The sequence below is a fragment of the Erinaceus europaeus genome, chromosome 15 (assembly GCF_950295315.1).
Source record: "Erinaceus europaeus chromosome 15, mEriEur2.1, whole genome shotgun sequence".
Taxonomy (NCBI): Eukaryota; Metazoa; Chordata; class Mammalia; order Eulipotyphla; family Erinaceidae; genus Erinaceus; species Erinaceus europaeus.
The window spans coordinates 63,168,867-63,195,633 of NC_080176.1; the positions used below are offsets into that span (position 1 = coordinate 63,168,867).

At 48.8% G+C, this 26,767-nt stretch overlaps 1 protein-coding gene across 1 annotated transcript in view; it reads right to left on the reverse strand.

Moving 5' to 3' along the window:
- Window positions 1–26,767, reverse strand: part of ZBTB7C (zinc finger and BTB domain containing 7C) — a 384,832-nt gene that overhangs the window by 278,752 nt on the left and 79,313 nt on the right. Inside the window, exon 2 of the mRNA XM_060173838.1 lies at window positions 13,576–13,775. The gene's annotated coding sequence lies outside the window, so the exon portion shown is untranslated. The remainder of the gene's footprint in view (window positions 1–13,575; window positions 13,776–26,767) is intronic.

Sequence of the window (26,767 nt, forward strand, 5' to 3'; positions counted from 1 at the left end):
CCAGCTCCCCAACTGCAGGGGGGAACACTCTACAAGCTGTGGAGTGGTCTGCATGTGTCTCTCTTTCTCCCTCTATTTGTCTCCTCCTCCCCTCTCAATTTCTCTCTATCCTATCAAATAAAAATAGAAAGAAAAAAGGGGGGTGGCCACTGGAAGCAGTGTATTTATACTGTTGGCACCAAGACCCCAATGATAACCCTGATGACAATAAAAAGGAAGGACTGAAGAAAGGAAGGAAGGACAAGGGAAGGGGCAAGAAGGGAAAGGAAGGGTCCAGAGGGGAGAGGGTGCTGAAAGAGTCTGGTGAGGGGGCAGACCCTGTGGAACCCATGAAACCCGGGAAGAACTGTTGCTTTAATTCCAGATGCCCCAAGAGGCCACGTCCTAAGGAAGTAACAGGACCAAAGGAGCAGTGACTATGTGTAGAATGGAGTATGGTGGGAGGTGGTGAAAGAAAAGGCAGGAAGACCTGCTGGGCCGATCCCTGCTGGGCAGGGAAGAATAGGAAGGAAGTGAGGGGTCTAGACACATCCAGCCTGGAGAGCAGAGCAGGGCCTTGAGGGTTGAGATGGCACAGGGGGTAGAACCAAGGCAGTGCTCCGCCATGTGGGCGCACTGCTCCAAGCAGCGGGGTGTGGCAATGCTGCACCCAGTGACCAACTAATAAACTAACAATGACCAATTAATCAGTGAGGTTAAGACCTCTGTCCTACGAAGACGCTCATAGCAATGACTCCACCCACCCTGAGGAGCTCAGGACATGCCCCGGACAGGAAAAAACCCCAAAGAAGGCAGGTGCAGGAGGCCAAGCCCTGAGGGAAGAGCCCACATGGTAAAATGTGAGTCATTCCTGCTGTTGCCTTGTGGGAGCTGAGGAGATCACAGCCCACGGAGGCCCCTGTAATACAATACAAACAGGTTTCCTGGTGGCAGCTGGCTGGCATACTGATTCTCATTCACTCAGAAGCTCAATCACAGGGCTCACGTGAAACGTGGGAAATGTCCCTTTTTCATGCTCAAGCACGGAAAGGGCTCCACAAATCTGCATCTGAATGAAGGTGGGTCTTAGCAGTGGGGATCTGCACACCCGTGACATTCTGTCATCCTGTGACCTTGTGCAGGAGCTCATCAAAGCTTTGATTGCCGGTGAAGAGAGCCCGCCAGCCACCCAGGGATTCTGGGAGGCCCCAGCACAAGGTTCCTGGTTGTGAAAGTGGCTCTTGGTTGCTAGACTGGGCATGAGGACTTGCACAGTACTCGACACCCTCTGATCACCCCTAAAGGTGCACTGATGCTCAGGCTGGGAAATGACGCAGCTGCAAGGATCACCTGTGTGATGGGGGAGGGAAGAGGCTCACATAGGGCCCATCACTTCATCTGTAGGGGACCCAAGAACTGGACCCCAGTCCTCTCACTGCTCCAGGCCATACAGCGTCTACTGCTGTATCCACAACCCAGAACCCTTTCTAGAAGGTCAGAACCTCCAAGGTCCGATTCTCAAATAAGCACTGAAACCACAGGAGGAAATGAATGTTAAGGCAGGTGGGCAGCAGTGGGCACTGCATCATGCCAGGTGTCTCGGTGATTCTGGAGAACAGGACACAGAAAGGGGAAGAGACAAGAAACTAAAGGTGTGCAAGGGTCCTCCGGGGCCTGGTGAAGAATAATTTTTGGATCCTCACAATCATTCTGGGAGGCAGGGTAGTTATCCTACCTCACACTTGAGGGCACTAAGACACAGGAAACTAAGTCATCTGACCCAAGTGGCAGAGCTAGAACTCAGCCCCAGAACCCCCTGCACCCCAACAGGAGGCCTGAGGTGGCTATGAGTTCAGAGTTGGGGGTTAACTATGTCAACCATTAGGTGAGTCCCTTTCCAAATATCAGTACTAATGCAGCTTACTGAGCCTTAAAAAAACATGCCAGGTCCCAGTTGAACGCTGACCACACAGGAGCCCTGAGGACAAGGCCTGTATCCAGCTTGTCTCTGACCCTTCCTGTGGCTGCCTACCCCCCCATCCCAACCCCACACTGGCTTGAAACAGCCACACCACCCACCTTCCCAGGCGCTGCCTTCATTCCTGCTGTGCACACTCCCAACAGTGAGTGCTCTTAGGTGATGTATGTATCCTCACATCCCAAGTCAATCCACACAGACTCCACAAGGGGAGTCAGTACCCCACTCCCAGCCTCCAGCAGCTCTCCGCATTCGAGAAGCCATGCCAACACCCCTCACCCTACTTTGTCCCTCCTAAGCCAGGGGTGTGAACGCTGCCCACCTTCCCAAGTGTCCCCCATGGGGCTGTCTTCTCACTGACCCCAGGAATGATGTGATGCCAGTCCCCAGCATTCCCACATGAAGGTTCTGATGTCTCTGACTCATAATTTACTGATTTGTTTCCACGGTTCTTTTTTTCTTTCCTTTCTTTTCTTTAACTTAAAAGAGAGGGCAGACGTTGAGTGTGTGGACAGGATGAGTAAGACCAGCATCTCAGGGTCTGGTGGAAAGCTGGAAACCAGGGTGGAGTGAGAGTTAAAAGAATAGGAAAGCTATCAGGGGAGGGGATGGGAAACAGAGTTCTGGTGGTGGGAATTGTGCAAAGTTGTACCCCTCTTATCCTATGGTTTTGTCAGTTTCTTCTTTATAAATAAAAAAAATTTTTTAAGTGGGAGGGGCTGGGAGGGCTGGGCAGAGGGAGGGTTGGGGCGTGGATCCCAGTTCTGGGGAGCGAGGACTTTGGGCCCCCAAGACAGATAATACCCTAATCCAAACAATGTTTATGTGTTCAGCTGCAGAATGTGGGCGGGTGGAGGCAGGAGGGAAGTGTTCCAATGGAGGGATCCACAACCAACAAAGCTTCCCAGGCCGTGAGGTCTCAGCCAAGGGTCACGCCCTCCAGGTGGCCTCTGTGGACCACCCCAGTCAACAACCCCTATATCTGTGAATCTCAGTCTGTCATTGATTTCTAGACTTGATGGCTTTGCTAGTCACCATCACTATTTATTCTCATTGCCCCTCAAGCCTTTTGTGAGCACCCCAAGGGCAGAGAACCATCTTCCAAGGTGTGGCTCCCACAGTGGGGGTGCTAGATCATACCAGTGCACAGAGTCAAGCTGAGCTTCAGAAAAGGGTGCTAGCCAGACAGCTATCACACAGTGCAATCTTGGCTGGGGGTTTGATGCTCTGTTCAGTCCTTTTATACTCTCTCTTTCTTTCTTCTCCTTCCCCTTCTCCTCCTCCTCCTTGTCCTCTTCCTCCTCCTTTTTCTTCTTTGCCACTGGGGCTATTTCTGGGGGTTCTGTGGCATCACTACGAATCCACTGCTCCCAGTAGCTATTCTTCTCTCTCTCTCTCTTTTTCTCCCTTCCTTCCTTCCTTCCTTCCTTCCTTCCTTCCTTCCTTCCTTCCTTCCTTCCTATTTTACTTGATAGGACACAGAGAAATTGAGAAGGGAGGGGGGAGATAGAGAGGGAGAGAGATAGAGAGACATCTGCAGACCTGCTTCACTACTCATGAAGCTTCCCGCCTGCAGGTGAGGAGTGGGGCTCAAACCCAAGTCCTTGTGCATGGTGACACATGTGCTCAACCAGGCAAATCACTGCCCCAGCTGTGACCCTTTCACATTCTTATAAGGTAGGTGGCAGGTGAGACTGAGCAAGTCTGAGTGCTTGCTCAGTGACAGCCTCAGTTCTGGGTTCAAGCTGCTGACACAACTCCACTCTCCAGTGAGGGGCTGGAGGCTTCTAGCTCCACAGAAGCATACTGCATACTGGGGTGGGGGGGGGGGGAGAGAATGTATTGAGAGAGCCCAACCCATCCAACAGACACAGAATGAGTAGCAAAGTCAAGGCTCTGGAGAAATCTGTTCGGCTTAACTCATGCAACCTTCTCGAAAACAACTGTGACTATTGAGATGGCCCCTGCCAGCTCTCACTCTCCTAAAGGGTAAATCACTCTATATCCCAGACTAGGAGAGGATTGTGCCAGGGCAGGGGCGGTAGCTCCGTGAGTAGGACACTTGCATTCCGTGCACACAGGTCAGGCCTGAGCCCCTGCACCCACACAGGAGGTGCTGTGGCAAATGAAGGAAGAATGCTGGGGTTTCTCTCCCTCTTTCTGTCTTCCCTTTTGTCTGAATGAAAAAGTGGCCAGGAACAGGGAAATCACAAATGCAGTTTTCAGTTCCACAGAAAACAAAGAAAAGGAAAGAGAGAGAGGGACAAAGGGGAAGGAAGGTCTTTCAAGCTAGATAAATAAGGTTCTAATGGTGAAACTTCAGGACTCAGCCAACTTATAAGAACATTACTGGGACCAGGGGGTGACTCAGCTGGCAGAGAGCACAGGTTATTATGGACCCAGGTTTAAGACCCAGGTCCCCACCTGCAGGGGAGAAGCTGCATGAATAGAGGAGCAGTGCTGCAGGTATCTCTCCTTTTCTGTCTTTCTCTCATTCTCTGTCTCTCCCCTCCTCCCTCTATGAGAGAGAGAGAGAGAGAGAGAGAGAGAGAGAATTTTCAAATAGCTACCAGGAATGCTAGAATACTCGTGCAGGCATTAAGCCCCAATGATAACCCATAATTTAAAAAAAAGAACTTTTTTTCTTTTTATTGCCAAATCCTTCAAACAGACCCCAAACAAAGGAGTGTAAACAAGTTAATAAATAAAAACCAAACAGTTTCAACAGCACCTGATAAGCTACTGTCTTCGCCTCACCTACCTATCTTTGGTGGAATCCCACATGTCACATTATATCATCTGTAAACACTTCAGCATTGTAGCACTGCCACAAAAATCACACCCCCCAAATGAGTGACCACTTCTGAACACCTAACATCCAGCTTGTAGTTACTTTTCCCATTCCTGTCAAATCTGTCCTTCTATACCAGGTCGGCTTGAAGCAGCAGAATTCAGACCAGACCCAGACAGTGTATTTGCCAGGGATGTCACTGAAGATTCCTTTCATCTACAGCAACGTCCCCTTCACACCTTCCTGCTTAACCTCCCCTCTGCATCCTGTTTTCCAGGTGAAGGCTTTTGTCTCGGTTATCACTGTGAGGGGCAGGCACTACAGAGCCACCATTCCCAGCAGCCACCCTCCCCCTTCTGTTTTATTTGCTAGGACAGAGAGGGGATTGAGAGAGGAGAGGGAAAGAGGAAAATAAAGAGAGACACCTGCAGACCTACTTCACTGCTTGTGAAGATTTGCCCCTGCAAGTGAGGGGGAGGGCTCAAACACAGGTCACTGAGCATGGTAATGTGTGCAGCACTCAATCAGATGCACCACCACTAGGCTCCTGAAGGCTCCCTCTTTGGCCATCATTAAATTTCAAAAATCTATCAGCCTCACCTTTCCTAGCCCCTATTGGGATTATCTCTAACCTTTTCTTTCCTTTAAATTATTTAAATAAATGACCAAACAGGCCAAGGCTGCCATAGCCCTGCAGGCCAGTATCACAATGAAACCAGGGACTTTACTTCACTGCCAGAATCTCACCTCCCAGGGACCCCAGCACCCACCTCAGGAGATGAGTCAGATTCTCAAGGAGAACAAGAACACATCATTGAGCGTGAGACATACGCATCCAAAATTTTAAAAAAACAAATCACACAAATCAAGCTTATTCTGAGAGGTTCATTTTGCCAGGGGTCTCTAGCGCTCCAATCAGCATAATTAAACAGTAAAATCTCTCCAGAATTGATTGTGGTTTTCGCTTTTTTTTTTTTTTTATCATCCAAGGACCATTTTGTCGAGGTGATGCAAGGCTAATAAGAACCCCCAAATTAGAAAGGAATTAAGAAGATTGAAAATACAAATGTATTTGTTTTTAGTTAGGCACTATTTTTATCAGCAGAATCATGAAAAATTAAAATTGTGTTAAATACCTAGATGAAGGTTGTCAGTCAAAGGCAGCGTGGCTTCTTGCCTATTTCTCCTGACAAATTTTAAGGTGATATACCAGAAGCTGCTCCTTACAAGCCCCCAGGAAGCACTAAAGAGACTAGATTTCAAGAACAGAATCACACACTGCTAGAATGGGTGAGAGAAAAACTGGGTGTCACCATAATGCTCATGATCTCTGGTGATTAAGATTCATAGACCTCTAGCTTTTCAAATGCATGTCTTTCTGAGACAAAATGCAGCACAACTTTTCATGCCCATTTAACAGAGAAGAAGGGCACGGCCTGAGGCAGGGGCTCTAAGCCACACAGCAACGTGTGACAACGGCTCTATCAAAATGTGCAGGCTTTGATGAAGCCCCTACTCCATCACTCCACACCTGTGCATAGAGGGACTTTGAAATCTGGGACCAGACAGTGATGTCTTTCTGCCTCTCTATTCCCCCATCCCCTCTTTCTTTCTCTCTAAGCAAGAAAATCATTAAAAAGAAAGAGAAAAGAGGAGGGTGATGACTGCTGGGAACAACAGACTCATTGTGCAGGCACCAAGCCCCAGCAACAACCCTGGTGACAAAATTAATCAATTAATTAAAATAAATGGTAAGGGCCAGGAGAAATAGTTCAACTTGTTAGGACACAGTGTTAGTGTGGCTGAAACCCCAAGGTCCCAGGAGCAGCACCACACCATAGCCAGAACAGAGCAGTACTCTGGCCTCTCTCTCTCCCCCTCCCTCTCCTCTCCTTCTCTTTCCCCTTCCCTCCCTCCTCACACCCTCCCTTCATCCTCTCATGTTTTCTCTCTCTTCCTCTCTATCTTTAAATATGTCTCTCATTCAAAATAAATAAATATTGTTTGAGAAATTAAAAATAAAATAGATGTGAAATACAATGATACTGCGAGCAGGGAGATAGTTCAGTCAAAAGAGTGCATATCTTACCGGGTATAGAGCCCTAGATTCAATCCCCAGTGCCACATGAGGGCACCATGGGCAGCACCAGTAGTACTTTAAAGTGTCTCTCCCACTCCTTACTCTATTTCTCCTTCTGACTCTCTAGGAATATAAAATAAAAAGAAAGTGGGCCAGGGAAGCCTACTCAGCAGTATTACAGAATAGAGGTGAAGCCCTGGATTCATCTTTTGACACTGCATTTAAAAAAAAGTGGGGCCAGAAAGTGGCATATTGGGTTAAGCACACATAGTATGAAGCACAAGGACCCACTCAAGGATCCAAGTTCGAGCCCCCGGCTCCCCACCTGCATGGAGGAGTTACTTCACAAGCAGTAAAGCAGGTCTTTCTCTCTCCTTCTCTATCTTCCTCTCCCCTCTCAATTTCTCTCTCTTCTATAAAAGTGGGGAAAAAATGGCCACCAGGAGCAAGTGGATTCATAGTGCAGGCACCAAGCCCCAGCAATAACCCTGGAGGCAAAAAAAAAAAAGTTAAAGTGGTGGTGCACCTGATTGAACACACATACTACCATGCTCTCAATCTCTCTTGGTCCTATCGAATAAAACAAAGCAAAAAAAAAAAAAAAAAAAGACTTAAATGGCCACCAAGAGACATGGATTCATAGTGTCAGTACCAAGCCCCAGTGATAACTTTGGTGGCAAAAAATAAAATAGAAGTACTGCCTGTGGTGAGGGGACAGTGCTTTGTGACCCATCCTGCCATATGATACCAAATGAAAGGACACCAGCATCCAGGGTCATTTTATACCTTCACTTACACTAGCTCCTGCGAGGTTCAGAAACCTGCCCCCAGAAGGCAAGAAGTGCTTGCCCATTCTGCTGATAGGGAAGTGGCCTTTCAGAGTGCTGGCCTGGTGCCCAGTTAGTCAGTGCACACAGCCAGGACCATCTCTGCAGGGCTCAGGGGAGACAGCAGCCCCTGAAGGGAGGTCACCTGCAGAATAATAAAGAAGTACCCCCTGCAGCCTTGAGAAGTAACCATATATTATGACGGGAGGAGGACTGCCAAGACACCTGAGCATGAGTTCTGGGGATGCCTAACACCCACTCCACTAGTGGTATCCTCAGCTTGGGGCTGAGGACTGGCAAGGCTGAGGCTCCAGCAGACTTCAGCAGAGCTGACATAACGGTACAAGCTACAACCCCCCACCCCCAATCACTGGGCAGGCCTGGATAAGAATAAGATGCAGAAAAACACCCCTCCTGGCAGGCATTTTTTAAAAAAGATTTTGTTTATTTATTCATGAAGAAGATAGGAAGGTGGGGGAGGGGGGGCAGAGAGAACCAGACTGATGCCAGTGACCTCACGCTTGAGAGCCCAATGTTTATCCAGAGTCACCTCCAGAACCACATTTTTTCCTTTCCTTTCTTTTTCCTCCTTCCTTCCTTCCTTCCTTCCTTTCTTTCTTTTTTCCTTTCTATTTTATTTTATTTGATAGGACAGAAAGAATTTGAGATGGAAGAGGGAAACAGAGAGACATCTGCAGTACTTGTTCACTGCTCACTGCTTGTGAACCTTCCCTCTGCAAGTAGAGAGTGGGGGCTGGAACTCAGGTCCCTGAACATGGTGAGGCATGAACTTAACCAGGTGTGCCACTGCCCAGCCCCACTATTTTTGTTTAAATCAGAGAGAGAGAACGAGAAATACATCAGCAAGGCTTCCTCTAGTGCCAGGTGCCACACACCTGGCAATGCAGCACACTGTCCAAGTGAGCTATCTCGCTGGCCCCATGGCCCCCACTTTCAAGTGAGCTTCTGAAGCTCAGAGAGTTTAGAGAAATGTCCAAGGTCAATCCTGGAACCAGAGAGCAGTGTCCTGAACTTGGGACTGGTGCCAGAGGATAGGCGTCAGTATCCAGCATAAGCGATTCAAGATGTCAGTAAGCACTCCAGCCAATCTCGCAGGCTTCTCACTGCAGATGTGTCCCACAAACAGAAGTGAATCTGGTGCTTTTGCCCAGGGTACACTTGGTCTCTGGGCACCTCCTGGCAATGGGATGGAGAGTCTAGATTCTGGACCTAAGCTGTCCAGTACAGTGGGCACTAGAGTCACATGTGGGCACATAGAACGTGGAGTGCAACCAGTCTAAACCAAGATGCCCTGCAAATGGCCTTCCAAGAAGACTTTGTCTGGAGACAGAATGTCAAATATCTCATTCACTTGATTACAGGGTGAAAGGGCCACAGTTTGGAAATGCTGGCAAAAAATGAAACAGGTGATTGCAATTAATTAATTCCTTGTTTGTGTTTGTGTGTTTTTTGTTTTGCTTTATCTTCTGTGTTTTGTTTTGTGGGGTCTAAAGCATATGCAATTTTACCCCCCACCCCAGGTTGCTTTTTTCATTCAGAGAAAGACAGACAGACCATAGCATGAGAGCTTTATTCAGTGTCATAGCACCAGGGTTAAACCTGAGCCGGACACATGCCTTTCCCGACAAGCTATGTTTGCCTTTAAAAAATATTTTATTTATTTTAATGACAAAGATACAGAGAGAAACCAGAGAGCAGCTCAGCTCTGGCTTATGGTGGTGCTGAGGACTGAATCTAGGACCTCAGAAAGTCATTTGCATAACCATTATGCCTGTCTCCCCAGGCCCTGTGTTTGGGGCTCAGTGTCTGCACCATGAATCCACTGCTCCTGGCAGCCATTTTCCCTTCCATTATTGTTGTTATTGTAATTGCTGTTGGATAAGACAGAGAGAAATTGAGAGAGATGGGGAAGATAAAGAGAGAAAGAGAAAGATAGACACCTGCAGACCTGCTTCACCGCCTGCAAAGCAACTTCCCTGCAGGTGTGGGTATTTGCCTTTTTAATGTGGTACTATTTAGAAAAAATTTAAATCAGGGGCTGGGCGGTACACTGATAAGCACACACATAATTATACCCAAGGGCCTGGGTTCAAGACCCCCTTTTCCATCCCCATCTGCAGGGGTAAACTTCATGAGCAGGTTTGTAGGTGTTTCTCTCTGTCTCTTTCCCTCTTTGTCTCCTCCTCCCCCTCTCAGTTTCTCTATGTCCTATCAAACAAAATAGAAAAAAAAAAAAGAAAAAGGTGAGGGGGGGAGGGTGATGACCACCAGGTGCAGTGAATCCTGGTAGTAATAAAAAAAGAAGACGATAATAATAGAAGAAGGAGGAGGAGGAGGAGGAGGAGGAGGACGAGGAGGTGGAGAAGAAGAAATTTAAATCACACATGTAACCAGCATCTGGGACATACACTTAGTCTCTCCTGAGCAGTTTCAGTTGAAGTCCTAAGCAGAGCTGGGACTCAGTTTCAGCACCCACCTCACCTGGTCCTACTCCCAAGAACAGTGTTAAAAGCCAAGGAAGCAGAACTCTCCACATCTTTCCAGAATGTTTCTCTCCTCCACACCTGTGACCCAGTCCTCCCTCCTTCAAAGAGACTCAGTGACCACCACTAAATCCCAGAGCAACTGCCCTTGAACTATATCATCATTTCTGAGCCTTCCAAGCCACCTGCAGATAATTTCCACATTTAGGAACATCCTGAAAAGCGTGTCTTCAAAGCTCAGGGCTCAAACTCCAAAAGCAATCAGGAGCCATGGGAACAGGGTGCATTTCTCCCAGCCTCCCAGTGAACTCCAAGAGGCAAATGATGGGACAAGATTAAATGTACCAATCACTACAATGCCAGCTGCCATGCCAAGTGTTTTGCATGTTGGGTTTTACTGATATTTAATTCCCCCAATCGGAAAATGGGAGTCAGAGCTCCCTGGGGCCCTGCGTCTCCAATGCCACATCTTCCTCTGCTCCCCCCCCCCCACCACTGGGGGGTGTGGGGGGTGTGGAGAGGGCAGACTGACTTCATGCAATTTTGCCTTTTGGGTGGTGAGCTAGAGCACAACAGCAGGTCAGTAAATATTGGGAAACTGGCAAATATTGATAAACTAGGTTAAGAACCCTCAGATAGCAATTGGGCAGTGGCACACCTGGTTGAGAACCTATGGTGCAATGTGCAAGGACTGGGGTTCAAGCCCCAGTACTCACCTGCAGGGCGGGGGTGAGTGGCTCAAGAAAGAACAAGTAGCTTCACAAGTGATTAAGCAATGCTGCAGGTCTCTCTCTCCCTCTCCCCACCTCCTCCTTCTTCTTCTCTCTCTCTCTCTCTCTCTCTCTCTCTCTTTTTCTCCTTCCCTCTAATTTCTCTTTGTCTCTATACAATAAATAAATACAAACACTTATTTAAGCTCAATCCTTTGTTCTTTGTTGCATTCACTGGAAAGTATGTGTCCCTTAATTCTCAGAGGCCACATATATGTTGGAAGTCCTTGCCTCCACACCTGCAGACCTGGACCATTTCTTCCCACCTTCCAAGCTCCCATAAACTCCACCATGACACCTCCTGAGATTAACCCTGTAGAGGCTCCCCATCAAGTCTGAGGTGCACAAGTCATGTGCCCCAATGAGAAGTGAGGTTCTGGGGAGCCCCATGGACAGCCTCTGTCACCTCTTAATCTGACAGCTCTCTAGTTAAATCCCCCAGGCCCAGTTCTTTCCTAACTATCCTTGCTAGGGTCCCCAGAGCCCTTGCATCACCTATTTTTATTTTTTCTCTTTTTAATACATTTAATCTCATTTAATTGTTTATTTTGGATAGAGACAGAGAAAGCTGACTTGGGGTGGGAAGAGATAGAGAAGGAAGAGGTGGTGCTCAGTAGCACACCTAGTTAAGTGCACACAGTACAAAGCGCAAGAACCTGAGCAAGGATGCTGGTTCGAGCTCCCAGCTCTCCACCTGCAGGAGGGTCACTTCACAAGCCGTGAAACAGGTCTACAAGTGTAGACCTTCCTTTCTCCCTCTCTCTCTCTCTCCCCTCCACTCTCAGTTTTTCTCTGTCCTATCCAATAAGATGGAAAAAAATTGGCCGCCAGGAGCAATGGATTCATCGTAGTGCAGGCCCTGAGCCCCAGTGATAACTCTGAAGGCAGAGAGGCAGAGACAGAGAGAGAAAGAGAAGGAGAAAGACATCTTCAGTGCCGCTTCACCACTCCTGAATCTTCCCCCTGTAAGCAGGGACTGAGGCTTGAACCAGTGTCCTTGCACATGGCCACGTGTCCTCTACCAGGTACACCACACTGCTTTTGAAGTAGGAACTGTGTCCTGGCCTGCCTGGTGCCAGTGGCAGATCCAGTTTCTCCAGCTGGTTGCTGCTTTCTGGATTCCTTCTTTCTGCCTGATTTAGAACAAGGCCACCCAGAATCTCTAATGCTTGGTTCCTCCCCTCCCCTTGGCTCAGGCCCCTGGTTCCCTGACACTGGCCCCACACTGAAGTGGAATTTGCCACACCCTCCGGCCTTCTGCCCCAGGCCATTGGCCTCTCCCCTGCCCGGGTCAGTTTCCCAAGGCATAAGCTATTTTTGACCCAGGCCCAGCAGGCTGTCTTCTCTGTATGGAAGTTGCTCGAGTGGCACCTCCTCTAACCCCATATGGAGAAGGCAAGCAGGGCGCTCCATCGGGTCAGAGCTCACAGGCAGGGTCTCCTATCCTAGGGGGCTTTTGTCCTTTCTGCCCCCAGGCCCTGTCTTCTAGGATCTAGGAGGCTGATGGATGTTTCCTGCCCTGGCCAACTCCCCCAGGTCAACTGCTAGATATGGGGTATCTGCCAGACCCTCCTGCCCACTCCACCCCCAACTCCTGACCTCCCCCAGCCCCCATTGTCATCTGCCAGGAACCCTGGAGGGGATGGAAGAGTTGGGGGTCTGCTTAGGGAAAGACTCCCTGAGGAAGGGCATTAGCCACCCCTCCCACTGCACCTTGCAGGAGCCAGGAAAGGGCCCAGAATGTTGCATCCTGCTCCAGCATTCTCCTCCCTACCTGACTGCTGAGGCCATAAAATGCAGAGGAATGCAAATACGAGCCCTGCTTCATGCTCGGGAAGCTTCCCCCCTGCAGGTGGAAACTGAGGCCTTGAACCTGGGTCCTTGAGCATGGTAACATATGCTCTCTACTTCGTGTGCCACTGCCAGGTATCCCCTCTTCCTGTCTTCTTTTTTTTTTTTTAATAATTTATTTCTTTATTGGGGAATTAATGCTTTACATTCAACAGTAAATACAATAGTTTGTACATGCATAACATTCCCCAGATTTCCATTTAACAATACAACCCCCACTATGTCATTCATCATCTTTCATGGACCTGTATTCTCCCCACCAACCCACCCACCCCAGAGTCTTTTACTTTGGTGTAATACTCCAATTCCATTTCCTCTTCCTGTCTTCAAGAATGATCATCTTATCCTGACAATCTGCACATGAGAAGCTGTCCTGAAGTCTCTCCCTTAACAAATGTCCCAGTTCACCCCTCGTCTATCTGGGATACATGGCCAAACGATGTTTTCTGCACCCACGCTGGCATCAACTCCCTGTCTCACAAGGCAGCCATGACTTTTTGATTTGCTACCTTTGAGTTCTTGGAATAGGTGGTGCCTGGTCCATAAAGACACCCACCTCCCCAGAAGGCAGAGGGAGGAACCGCCTGATACTAAATCTCCCTAGTCCCCAGCTCAGCAGGTACACAGGGCAGAAATAATAACTGTCAAGCACCATGGATCATCGGGTCAGGCCTCACCGTGCTTTGTTTGCATCGTTATCTTCCCCGGGGTTGGCATTTTATGTCTCCCTCCGGCTGATAGATTCTCCCACCTGCCACATCATTCAAAAAGGACAGGTGCAACTCGGCGTCATACCTGTCATTACATGGTACACATGACAGCGATTCTTGAGTCTCCCCGCCAGGTGCTGCTCTCCTGCCTGCAGGCTCCAGGTCCGAAGGGCTGTGGGTGCCTCTCAGCTCTGTGCCATCCCTTCTTGCCTTCCTGGCTGGTCCACACCTCAGGGGTGGTCAGACGTCCTGTCCTTAGCTCCCAGCTTACTGTCAGGGGGACACCTGTAGAAAGGACAAAGGCCTCTGTCAGTCACCAGGGCCACAGACATATGTCCAAGTGTTAATCATTCTAGGACTTTCCATCTATCCTCACGTTGCTCTGAATCCTTAGGTCATGCCACTTCTGCTGACTGTGCAGACACTAACTCAGAATCAGATGCTTCAGCCAGAATCTTCACTGGTAACATCCAGCTCCCCAAACTGTGCCTGGACCCCAGGGTGTGTGTTTCCAAACACAGCCCACCACTCCTGTTACATTGTTTCTGTTTGTTTGTTTGCTTTTTGTTTTTTACCAGGGCACTGCTGAGCTCTTTATGGTGCTGGGGGTTGAACCTGAGACATTAGAACACTAGGCGAGAGTTCTTTTTGCATAACCATTATGCTATCTCCCCCACCCCTTTTCTTTTCCTCTCTCCCTCCCTCCCTCCCTCCCTCCCTCCCTCCCTCCCTCCCTCCCTCCCTCCCTCCTTCCTTCCTTCCTTCCTTCCTTCCTTCCTTCCTTCCTTTTTTTTCTGTTCTCACTGGGAATTCATCATTCCAAATCAGCTTTTTCAATCAGAAAGAGAAAAACAGAGACAGAGAGTGAAATACACCCCAATACTGAAGCTTCTTCCAGTGAGGTGGGGGCTAGGCTCGAATCCTGTCTCATGCATGACACAGCAGGTGTGCTATCCAGGTGAGCTATGTCGTCAGTCCCCATTCTTGTTTTCTTTGCTGCTCTGTGAATTTCTTTCTAATATTTTATTTTATCTAGGAGAGCAACACAGAGAAATTGAGAGGTGGGGGGAGAGATAGAGATGGAGAGTGAAAAGAGACCCGTGGCACTGCTTCATTGCTCATGAAGGCCCCCTACTCCCACAGGTGGGTACCTGGAGCCTGAACCCAGGTCCTTGTGCATGTGAACATTTGCATTCAACTGGGCATGCCACCAGCTGACTTCCTATGTGACTTCCTTCCACTTTCACTTCCTGAAAGACCCAACTCTGTATTTGTCCTGCCACCATGCAGAGTTTAGCTCAGACCCAGCAACAAAATACTCTATCCTGGCCTCAGGCTCCTCAGAGCCTCAGTAGGCCCACTGATACGAAGGGATAAGCAAGGTGAATGAGTCTACCAGCATAACCAGCCCTACGGGGGGTATCAAAAAGACAACGAGGAGGGGAACAATGGTGGGCAGGGACAGGGAGCCCCCGACTCTTTGCACAGGCTGAAGGCAGCACTTAATACCACACACCGTGAGTGACTTATGCCCTGCATAAATCCACTGGCCTCATCTGTTCTCACAGCAACAATACAAAGGTCTAACTTGTCTTATTTTATTATATAGTGCCTAGGGTCAAATCCAAGGTCTCACACATGCAAGAAAGATCTGTGTTCTACCACTGAGCCCTTCTCAGCCCAATTATTACTTACTTTCCTTATGAGAGAGATAAGAGTAAAAGAGATCAAGACACTGGCCCTCCATGGTCCGTGGAATCCCACTTGTCTTGTCTTTGTTGATTGCTATTTTATGCTGCCTGGGATCAAACCCAGGACCTCAAACATGCCAGACACATGATCTCCCACTGAACCACCTCCTCCAGCCCCTGTGAAGGGATTTTTTTTTAAAAATAATATTTGTTTATTTATTTATTCCCTTTTGTTGCCCTTGTTGTTTTATTGTTGTAGTTATTATTGTTGTTGTTATTGATGTCATCATTGTTGGATAGGACAGGGAGAAATGGAGAGAGATGGGGAAGACAGAGGGAGAGAGAAGACAGACACCTGCAGACCTGCTTCACTACTTGTGAAGTGACTCCCCTGCAGGTGGGGAGCCAGGGGCTCAAATCAGGATCCTTACACCGGTCCTTCTGCTTTGCGTCCTGTGCATTTAACCCACTATGCTGCCAACTCCCTGTGAAGGGATCTTAAAGATGATGACACAGGACATGGCACAGAGAGGTTGAGGGTCTCACTGAATGTCACACAGTAAGTTCAGAAAGAGCTGAGGCTAGAATTCCTGACTCCCAAGTACCATTCTTTCTGGCATCTCTATCACCCTCAGTTAATTTCAAGTAGACTGGAGGTGGGGAGAGGGCAGGACCCAGAGGCCCACTTGACCTGTCTTGGGTCATGGGGGCTGGGGAGAGAGCTGTATGCCTTTGGCTTCCTCCCTGGCTAGAGGGTCTGAGTGAAGCTTGCAGAGTGATGAATGGGGAGACAGCAATGGCTCTGCAGCTAGCAGCAGCCTCTCAGGCAAGGAGGAAAGAACTGTGATAAATGACCGCAGTTGGGTGGGGGTGGGGGTGACCCTGAGACTCCCAGGCCAGTAGGCTCTGCTGCTCTGACTTCTGAGGCTTTTCTGGAAAAAGCTGCCTTATAGAAAAGAAGCCCTTTTGCAGGAGCAAAGTTAGTAGCATTACCTCCCCAAAACCTGTGCACATTTCAAGGCTCTTGGGCATGCATACTGATATATCCATAATATATAAAAATGAAAAAAACAAACACAGGCTATTCAGCTCCTTGCTGGTCAATGGGATTCTCTGCCTGACCCCAAAACAATGCCCTTTGCTTTGATGCGCAGAGAGGAGGTCCCCAAGAGGGAATGCCTACCCTGTGAGGGGAGGCAGAGCTAACCTTCTAGAACAAGGAGGAGCACAGGCCACAGGAAAGCCAGGACAGATGGCAGGTACACTGAAGTAGGGAGGGAAATAGCCAAAAGGCAGGCACACAGCTCCAGGCAAAGATTCTCCCTCCTCTCGCAGCCAGCAGGACCTCAGACACCAGGTAGAGCAGGACAGCAGACAGGCCTCCCTCTGGCTTCAGCAGCACATGGTGCCTTCTCCAACCCTGGGCTCTTCATGAGCCCCACTATGTCCGCTAGATCCATAAGGAAAAGGGGGGGTAAGCTGCACCCCCTGAGATGACTTGACCAATGTGTCCTGGAATCTCACCTCCCCAAAGTCCTGCCCCACTAGGGAAAGATAGAAACAGGCGGGGGGCGGGGAGGGGGCATAGATCTACCTGCCAGCATCCATGTCCAGCAGAGAAGCAATTATTAGAAGCCAGACCTCCACCTTCTGCACCCCAAAAAGAATTTCAGTCCATACTCCTAGAGGGGTAACTAACTATTAGAAGGAAGATGACCAACCAGAGGGCTCTGAATTCCAATTCCATCAATATCCGGAGAGAGAACGGGGAGGGGGTAAGGAGGAAGGAGGACACTCAGAAGTAGAGCTACTCTTTGCCCTAATGCAGCTTTCTATCCCTATTCTCAACTCTGACATCATCTTACCAGATAATACTTTAAGTTCACTTGCATGTTAGCTATCAGGCTCAGGCAAAAATTACTAAAGTTATGGGCCCCTTAGGACATACCTAAAATAGACCCCCTAGCTTGTTCTCACACAAAGACCCTTAGTTCCATCTGCTCTATTCCTACCTTTGAGTTCCTGTTTATTAAACAATTTGTCCTGTTTCATATCTTACCGCCTTTCAGCCACCAAGTTTCAGACACTATCATGCCACCATCTTCTGTGCACACGACCTTACCAATGTGTCCCAGAACTGTCCCTCTCCAGAACCCTGCCCCACTTGGGAAAGTTAGAAACATGCTGGGTTTATGGATTAACCTGCCAATGCCCATGCCCAGTGGAGAAGCAATAACAGAAACCAGAGCTTCTATCTTCTGCACCCCATAAAGATCTTTGACTATACCCCCAGAAGGATAAAGAATAGAGAACCTTCCAATGGAGGGGAGGGGTGTGAAATTCTGGTGGGAATTGTGTGGGATTGTACCCCTCTTATCCCACAACCTTGTCAATAATTATTAAATCACTAATAAAATTTTTAAAAAGAAAGGAAAAGGAGGCAGGGTCATAGAAGAAATGGGCATATATATATATATGTAAATATAGACAGATAATTATAGAAATAATAATCAACCCATATATACGATCTTGGGAGAACTACTGCAGTTTCCAATGGAGGGAATGTGGACACAGAACTCTGGTGGTGGTAAAGATATGGGATCATACATCTGTTATCTTATAATTTTGTAAAATAATATAAATCACTAATAAATGTTTTAAACATAAAAAAAGGAAGAAACCAGTTCCCCAAGGGTCAGTTGAGGACACATGTTACCAGGATCTGAGCTCAAGCCCTTGGTTCCCACCTACAGGGTGAAACTTCATGACTTCACAAGAGACACAGGTCTCTCTCTCTCTCTCTCTCTCTCTCTCTCTCTCTCTCTCTCTCTCCCTCTCCCTCTCCCTCTCCCTCTCCCCCTCTCTCTCTCCCTCTCTCCCTGTCTCTCCTCTTTTTCCTCTTCTCTCCCTCTCTAATTCTTCTTCCCTCTTGATTTCTCTGTATCTAATACAATAAATAAAAAATTAAAAAGAAGTATTTAGGAAAAAAAGTCAGACCCCCGTGGGGACAGGCGGTGGTATACCCAGCTGAGTGCATGTTACCATGCACAAGGACCCAGTTTCTAGCCCCAGGTGCCCACCTGCAGAGGAAGCTTTGCTCATGGTGAAGCAGGTCCATCTCTCTGTCTACCTATCTCTTATCTCTATCTCCCCCTGCCCTCTTGATTTTTTTCTGTCTCTATCCAATAAATGAATAAAAAGAACATTCTTTCTTTAAAAAAAAAATCTATAAAAAAGTAAGTAGAAGAAACCAGCTTCCAGCCCACCCCACTGACCAGAGTCCCTTGGCAGCTACCGCTCAGCGAGCAGCAGGCAGAGGTGTGGAGGGAGGGTGGGCAGCAGCCCTGCAGAGCCCTCCAGCACAGTGGGGCGGAAACATATTCACAGCAGATGGTGCTGTCGCCCTCACTCCGGGATCCTCAGTCCTAATTATCCGTGCTGTCAGCAAGACAATTAACCCTCCAAGAAAAATGGTGCCGTCCACTCCCAAACATATGAAAAGGCAATTTTTCCCAAGGGCGAGGGATACACAGGGCAGCAGCAGAGGGAAGGGAGGCATGCAGTAAGCTGGGGTCTCACACCATCCTCTCACCTCCAAGGTCCCCTACAGGCACTGCCCACAGCCCCTGCCTCCCTGGAGCCTGCATCTCCTTTTCTTTTCCCTTTCTTTGTTAATATTTTATTTATTTATAATATTTATTTATTTTAATGAAAGAGGGAGAGAAAAGACACCAGACAGAGCACTGCTCAGTTCCATATGATGGGGTTGGGAATTGAATCTCGGACCTCAGAGCTTCAAGTTTGAGTCTTTTATGCTGTGTCCCCAACCCCCTGTATCTCCTTTTCCATATAGATGGGGTGAACCTGATCCCCAGGGTCCCCCTGCTCCCCCTCTGCCCCACAGTGCCACTAGCCTGCTGTGTTCTCTTCCTTCCAATTTTCATCTCCTCTGGAGTCGAGTCTGAGTGTCCACTTGTCCCTTCATTCATTCACTCACTGGCTTGCTCATCCATTCATTCACTGAGCTACTGCAGATTTATGGATACAAAGACTGCGCAGCCTGCCTGCCCACTTCTTGGAGCTTTCTCCTCAGGCAATGTAGGGGAGTGAAGGGGAGAGCTGGCGGGGGGGGGGGGGTATGAGGACTTAGCACTGGCTGGGCATCAGGCTGATGGAAGAAAGGCAAGCCACCACATCTGGATTCTTTCTAAAGATTCACCCTGCAAGAAGGCAGAATAGTCCCTTCTCCAGAGAGCTGAAATTTGATGATACTCAAATTCAAACTGCAAAGGTAGCCTGGTCTCCAGGGCAGGCCCGTAGTGGGTGGAGAGCTGCCCTAAAGAGAACCCCAATGATCCCTTCCTGTGTGCTCATTAAATACAAGAAACAGGAGAGAAGGAACTCAATCTCCTTAGAGGAGCTGGTGGCTTTCACAGGACCAAGGCAGGGTGCTTGAATCCCAGGAGGGCTATTTCTAACTCATCTGTCATCACACACTGTACTCACAGGGACAGCAGCTGAGCAGGAAACTAGTACATTCACTATTGGCTCCCAAGGTTCCCTCACCATGATGCCACCAACTAGGGCCACACTTTGTGGGTACAGTCTGTGTTGTAGGGGCTGACTATGCCATAAACAGGGAGTGGGGGGGGGGTCCTTTCACAGGTGGTCTGGCATCCAGGCCTCACTATTCATCCACTCCACCACCCAGATTCCAAGGATCATCCTGAAAATAGAGTGCAGTGCTCCTGGAGTGAAAAGCAAAGTCAGATCAAGGCACAAACCAATAGCTCTGGGGTCTGCAGGGCCCTACACCCCAGCCACTAGGGGATGAACTGGAGAAAACAGGTAGGAATGTGGGGTCGGGGTTACAGTTCAGAAAGCTGACACTGCCCCCCTTTCTCCTCCAGTCTAAGTGACCCATTCTTTCTCCCTGGGACCCACATGGCCACCAGGAGCAAGGAGGCTTGCATCTTAGCATAAAGGGAGTGTGTTGAGATTCCCAGCGGGCTGTCGCCCACTCAGACTCTGCCCACTCAAAGGCGAACATGTGACTGCACCCCTGCCCGGAGCCCAAGTGGGACAGATGCCAAGTCCGGGCTGGAGACATTTCTAAATCCCAGTCTGGCACAAAGAGTCAGGTTCCCAGGCCTCCTCCTCTGCCCTGGGAGGCTCAGCCAGAATTGCACCGCAGGGGCTTTTGGGAGGGAGAGGGCTAGGGTAGGCTGCATGAGGAAGCAGCCAGCAGAGATGGCTATGGGCCCCAGAAACAGGACCCAACCCCCTCTCTGCCCCCTCCAACCTCCTTAGGGGAGAAAAGGATTATACCATACCCAGAAAATCTCATCGGTCCCCCCCAAAATGTCTTGACAACAGGGACTGAAAAGCCACTGCCTAGCTGCTTAAATGTGGATTTAAAATATACAAACAGTATTTTTTTCTCCTCCTCTCCTCAACCCCCTGAAGCCTGGATGCTTGTTAAAAATAGCCTTACTGTGGCATGGGTTCTACAACACCCCAGGGCTGGCAGGAGGTGGGGAGGCACTGGAGACAGTGCTAAATGGTCATCTCTGATGGGGTGGGCTGGGAGGGCTGGAGGGTGCTCTCAAGTGTCTCTGGACAGGCTTCTGCACAGCTTGTATTTTAAGAAGACAGGATTTCTCATGAGCTGGACTTTTTAAAAACAGAAGTTCATCCATTGCATCCTTTAGCCTAAGTTTGAGACTGACTTGCACTGACCTAGGGGGTCCCCCAGAAGAGGCTGGCTGGCCTGGCAGAGCAAAGACCCCTCAGTTCCCAGGGTGCCAGGTGCAAACACGTCCAGACTCATGGAAGGTGCACTGAAGGCAGAGTTCTTAGATCTGGACCAAGCTGGTTGTGTGGCTTCTCAGAAGTACCTCAAGTGAAATGGGTTTTCATTTTCATTTCCTTTTTCTTTGTTTTAATATATATTTATTCATTTCATAGAGACAGTTGGAAATGGAGAGGGGAGGGAGAGATAGAGGAAAAAGAGAGACACTAGCAACCCTACTTCACCACTCATGAAGCTTCCCCCCTTGCAGGAGGGCACCAGGAGCTTCAACCCAGGTTCTTGTGCACTGTGATGTGTGCAGTCAACTGGGCACACCCAGTGCCTTGTTTTCTTAACTGTAAAATGAAGTAGTGACTGCCAGTGGGAATGCAAACCGGTACAGCTCCTTTGGAAGACTGTATGGACAGTCCTTAAACAAATAAAAAGTAATCTGGCAATACCACTCTTAGGTATTTATCCAGTAGACACTCAAATACTAATTCAAAGGGACACATGCAGCCCTGTGTTCACAGCTGCTTTATTCACAATAACCAAAGAATGGAAGCAGCCTAAATGCCCATCAAAAAGTGACTGGCTAAAGAAGTTATGGGATGTATAATCCATAGAATACTACTGATACTGAAAAAGTGATGATATTGGGGGCTAGGTAGTGGTAGACTTGGTAACGTGCTCACATTCCAGTCTGTAAGAACCCAGGTTCAAAACCCTTGGTCCCCCCTGCAAGGAGGGAATCTCCACAAGTAATGAAACAGTGCTTCAGGTCTCTCTCTCTCTCTCTCTTTCTCTCTCTCCTATCTTCCCCTTCCCTCTCAATTTCTGTCTCTATTCAAAAAATTAATTTAATTAAATAAATACTTAACAATAATGATGATATTGTGTCTTTCAGGACAAAATAGATGGAACTGGACATGATTATGTTTAGCAAAGTAAATAAGGAGGTAAAAGACAACTACCAGATGGGTTTGCTCACATGTGAAATGCAGAGAATTGAAACACATAGACTTACCTAAAGGAAATGAACCAACCTGGATCTCAAACTTTATGACAATGATGGTGGTTGTGGTTGAGGGAGGCAGAACTCTGGTGACTACCGCAGTGGGGCACAATACTCCCTGTAATTCTATAAGCTACTATTGCATCACTAATAAAATAATTTTTAAAAATCAAATACAAGATGTAACTAATTTTAAAAAAGAGGTCGTTGAGTGATATCCCAAGACAGATCCCTTCAAGTTCAAGCATCTCATGACTTCAATGATCAAAGCTAAACATCTAAGACACAGCCTGTGCTTCTCCCCCTCATGTATCTCTGGGCCAAAGGGATTTTATAAATCAAGAGGCAAAATAGACAGGTAGGGGACCTGTTGTGCCATGCATGCAGCCCAGGTTCAAATCCTGACATCCCATGGGAGGCACTAGGGCATTGAAGAAACTCCAGTGCTGTGTGTGGTCTCTCTCCCTCTCTGTCTCTCTGTCTCTCTGTCAAAATGGAAGAATGGGGAGGGAAAACAGTTCAGGATTGGTAAAATCACATATCATAGTCCTCCCATGTGATGCCAGGGCTCAACCCCGGGCCCTGCACATGGCAATATACACACCCTACCAGATGAGCTATCTGCCAGTCTTTTAGTAAAGTTTTCGATTTTTTTTTAATTTAAAATTGATCTTCTAGTGGCCTGGGAGGTGGTGCTGTCGATGTAGCACTGGACTCTCAAGCATGAGCCATGAATTGATCCCCATCTTCACATGTGCCAGAATGAAACCCTAGTTCTCCCTCCTTTCATTCCTCCTCCTCCTCTTCTTCCTCTTGTCCCTCCTCCTCCTCCCTTTCCTCAATAACAAATAATATTTTAAAAACTGTGTAATCCATCAATCCCCAGACGCCCTCTCCCCACTGTGGGCTCTGTGTGTCGTTCAGGTTGCAGCACTATAATTGCCGTTGCTCCTCTTGTTTGTAAGGGCTGGAAAATGGCGCATTTAATCTCCTCCATCAGACATAGAAATACCTCAGCCCAGAGCCTGCTTTTCCTCTAAGCCAAGGGCCTGGCGCTTTGGGGGAGGCTGGCGCTGCCACCTCTCACTATAGCAACCAGGAGACCCCATAACCCCCAGCATCTGGCGGTGAGGAGTAGAAATAGGAAGCCTGCAGAGGAAGCTCCCTCTGAAGCAGCCTCAGGTCTGCTCTGGTCAGCCTGGGGGTGGTGCCCTCCTAGCTTCTCTTGCAGGAAATAGAAAGTAAGAAAATCAGCCTCCAGGAGCTGGTTCCCACAAGATTACAAGAAGTAAAGCTTGGCATTCTCTTCTTTGTTTCCTGTTTGGGGGCTGGAGGCTGCCTTTGGAGGCCCTCCCCAGCTGGCCTGGATATGGACTGTTGTGGAATGGGAGTGTGGACATTCCAGCCACTGGGTACCTGTGCAGTGCTCTTACATGCTGGGCATTTTTATTTTAAATAGCTTATTTTTATTTACTTATTTTAGATAGAGACTAAGAGAACTTGAGAGGAAATAGGGAGATAGAGAGGGAGAGAGACAGAGAAACACCTGCACTTGGTTGAGCATACACATTACCGTGAACAATGAACTGGGTTCAAGCACCTGGTCCCCAACTGCAGGGGGACAAGCTTCACAAGTGCGGCAGATGTCTCTCTGTCTCCCTTTCCCTCCCTATTCCCCTTCCCTCTCAATTTTTCTCTGTCATGTCAAACATAAGAAAAATACAATTTAAATTAAAAAATGTTTTTAATGCGTGGGCTTCATGGGTGTACTATGAAGTAGCTCCAATGTTTGCTGCTTCTCTTCCTTTAGTGGCAGTGCACAAAGGACCTACATTTGCCTGTGCACCTCTCCCTGCCTGGCCCCCAGCACTGGCAGTGGCTGGGGTGCTAAACTCTGGGGACCTGCCTGGTCTTGATGACCTTGGGCACTGTTGTATGTGCAGACTGGTCACTGGGCCACACAAGCTCCCTGGGGCCACACTGTTTAGATACAACTGCCTTACAAGTACCTTGTACAAGTATACAAGTAGCTTCCTTAATTTTTTTTCCCAATACTGAACGTGTGTGTGTGTGTGTGTGTGTGTGTGTGTGTTATAGGCAGGGAGGAAGAGAGAGAGACATACCTGAATCACTGCTTCACCTTTCATGAAGCTTCCTCTCTGGAAGCAGAAACCAGGGGCTTGAACCCAGGTCCTAGCACATGGTAATACAGGTGCTCAACCGAATGTGCCACCACCTTGGCCCTCAGATTCCTTGCTTCTAATGTGCAACTTGGCAATTGGTTTCTTGGTTTTTGTTTAATCAGAGCACTGCTCAGCCCTATCTTTTGGTGGCACTGGGTATTGAACTTAGACCTCTGGAGCATCAGGCATTAGAGCCTTGTGTTTGAACAATTTGAGCTATTGCCCCTGCCCTTGAGTTTAGCCGTGTGTGTGTGTGTGTGTGTGTGTGTGTGTGTGTGTGTGTGTGTGTGATCTTAATAAGATACAGAGAGAAAGATAGAGAGAGACCAGAGCACTGCTCAGCTCTGGCTTATGGTGATGCCAGGGATTGAACTTGGGAACTCAACCTCAGGTATGAAAGTCTTTTTATGGAACCATTATATTGTGTACTGTGCCACTTGGAACCCTCCTGAATGGGGCGACTTCCAGGCTCTTATCAAGGACTGGTGCTGGGTATCCTTGGGAACAGGGAACCACACTCACAGATCAGAAATGCATCCCTGGTTCTGATGCCTGTTTATGCTTGGGATGAGAGAGGTGACAGCAGAATGGTTTCTGGATAAGTGAAGCATTTGTTAGTGGCACCTGTTTGTGCCTCACTGGATGCTTTTGGGGGGTAGAGGGGTCCCCCATCAGAGGATCCAGCATTCACCACAGAAGCCAGACTATAAGGTAAACTCAAATTTAGAATTCTATCCCAACTTCAAGCATTCCTGGGGTCACCCTTTCCTCCAAAGCAATCCCCAAACTGCCACTTGCCCTGCCTCCTTCCATGAGCAGTACTGTGATTCTCACATTCAGGCTACCCTCTTCCTCCTCTCTTCAGGGAGCTCTCCAGGCTCAGCCCTACACCAGAAATATCTGGCAGAGCAATCTGAACCATCTTGTCCCCCCACCATCCCCTCAAATCCCCTCCAGCTTTGTCCCTCAGTCCAAGATCTGAGCCAACTTCCCCAGCAGGCTCTTTCTGTCCATCTTGCACAGCAAGCTTCCAGCAGCCTCTACTCCTACCTGCCCAAGTTAGCTCTGTGCATGTCACCAACAGACCCCACCGCCTCCCCTCAGGGACATCTGAACTTCCTGTCCCACACATGGCAGGGCCACCACGGAGCTCATTCTCTGGAAAATATCAGCAGAGTCTGGAGGTCATGGTGGGTAAGGGAAGTACAGAGTCCTCAGGCTTGAAGCTGGGTGGTTCTGAAAGGCGGTCTTCTTGGAGACGCCTGAGGGTGGGAGGGAGGACCAAGAGATGAGACAGCAAAGCCACATGGAGACCATGGTGAGAGCTGGTTTGCAAAGCACTGAGGTCAGCAGAAAAAAGGGTAGAGGATGGGGCAGAAGGGAGTGGGGGCTGAGAGGAGGGAGGGACAGTGTGGAAAGAACAGGCTGGAGAAGGTGGGTGAAAAGATTGAGAGGGAGAGTTAGAGCCTTGGAGAGTCACCAGTCCTACTTAGCAAAGCAAACGGAACAAACAGGACCCCAGAGTCCTGCAAACCTGCATCCCTGCTGGTCTTGGTCCTGAGTGGCATGGGAGAGAGAGCTCGGAAAACACCTGCCAAGAAACCAGCTTCCCCTAGGGAAAGGCTGACTCAGCACAGCCACCTTTGCTTTGCCACAGGGATGACACACAGGCAGCAGCTGGCTCAGTCACAAGCCAGGCTCAAATCAAGTACAGAATCTTCAACACCCCCCCACACATGTCTCCCTAGGCCCCTGGCCAGTTCCTGCTCCCACAGCTGAGGAAGCATAAGCAGACAAGGTCAGACAAGGTCTATCAGCTTGTACATACAGAATCAGGATTTGAAGTCCTCTCATCCCTGATTCTAGAAGGTTCCCCTTTGCTGCCTTACTTCCCTGCAGAGCCACTGCTCTCAACAGGCAAGGCCAAAAGAGCCCCAGTGCTCTGCTCCAGGGGGGCCCTGCGCCTACTGGCATGAAGATGCTACTCCAAGTCTCCTGCAGAGGCCAGAACTGATGAACTCGCCCTGGAGGTGGAGGCCACACCCCAGCAGTCACAGTATGGACACACTTCATCTGACTGTGCATGCAGCCACCTCCACTCACACTCACGGTATGTTTGGAGGGGAAAGGAAGATTGAGAGATGGCTCAGAGGACCCTGAAGGCAAGGGAGACCTATGGGAGCAAAAGCAGGCAGCGGGGGCTCTCACTGCAGCCCCGGGTATAATCTGGGGGTGCCTGCAGGCTGGCAGGACTTGAGGAGCGTCCATAGCAGCTTGGTGGCTCCTGCAGAGCAGAACCTGCATCTGAAAGTATCAGGTTGGGGAGGCTGGACTGCAAGAGGGAACTATTCCTTCCTTCCTTCCTCTCCTACAGAAAATGGCCATGAGAAAGGAAGTGGCAAAGGAAGACAATGGTACACTTTCTCTGTATAAATTAGGCACATAAGGGGGGTCAGACGGTAGCACAGCGGGTTAAGTGCACATGGCACAAAGCACAGGGATCCCGGTTTGAGCCCCCAGCTCCCCACCTGCAGGAGGGGTCACTTCACAAAGGGTGAAGCAGGTCTGCAGGTGTCTATCTTTCTCTTCCCCTCTTG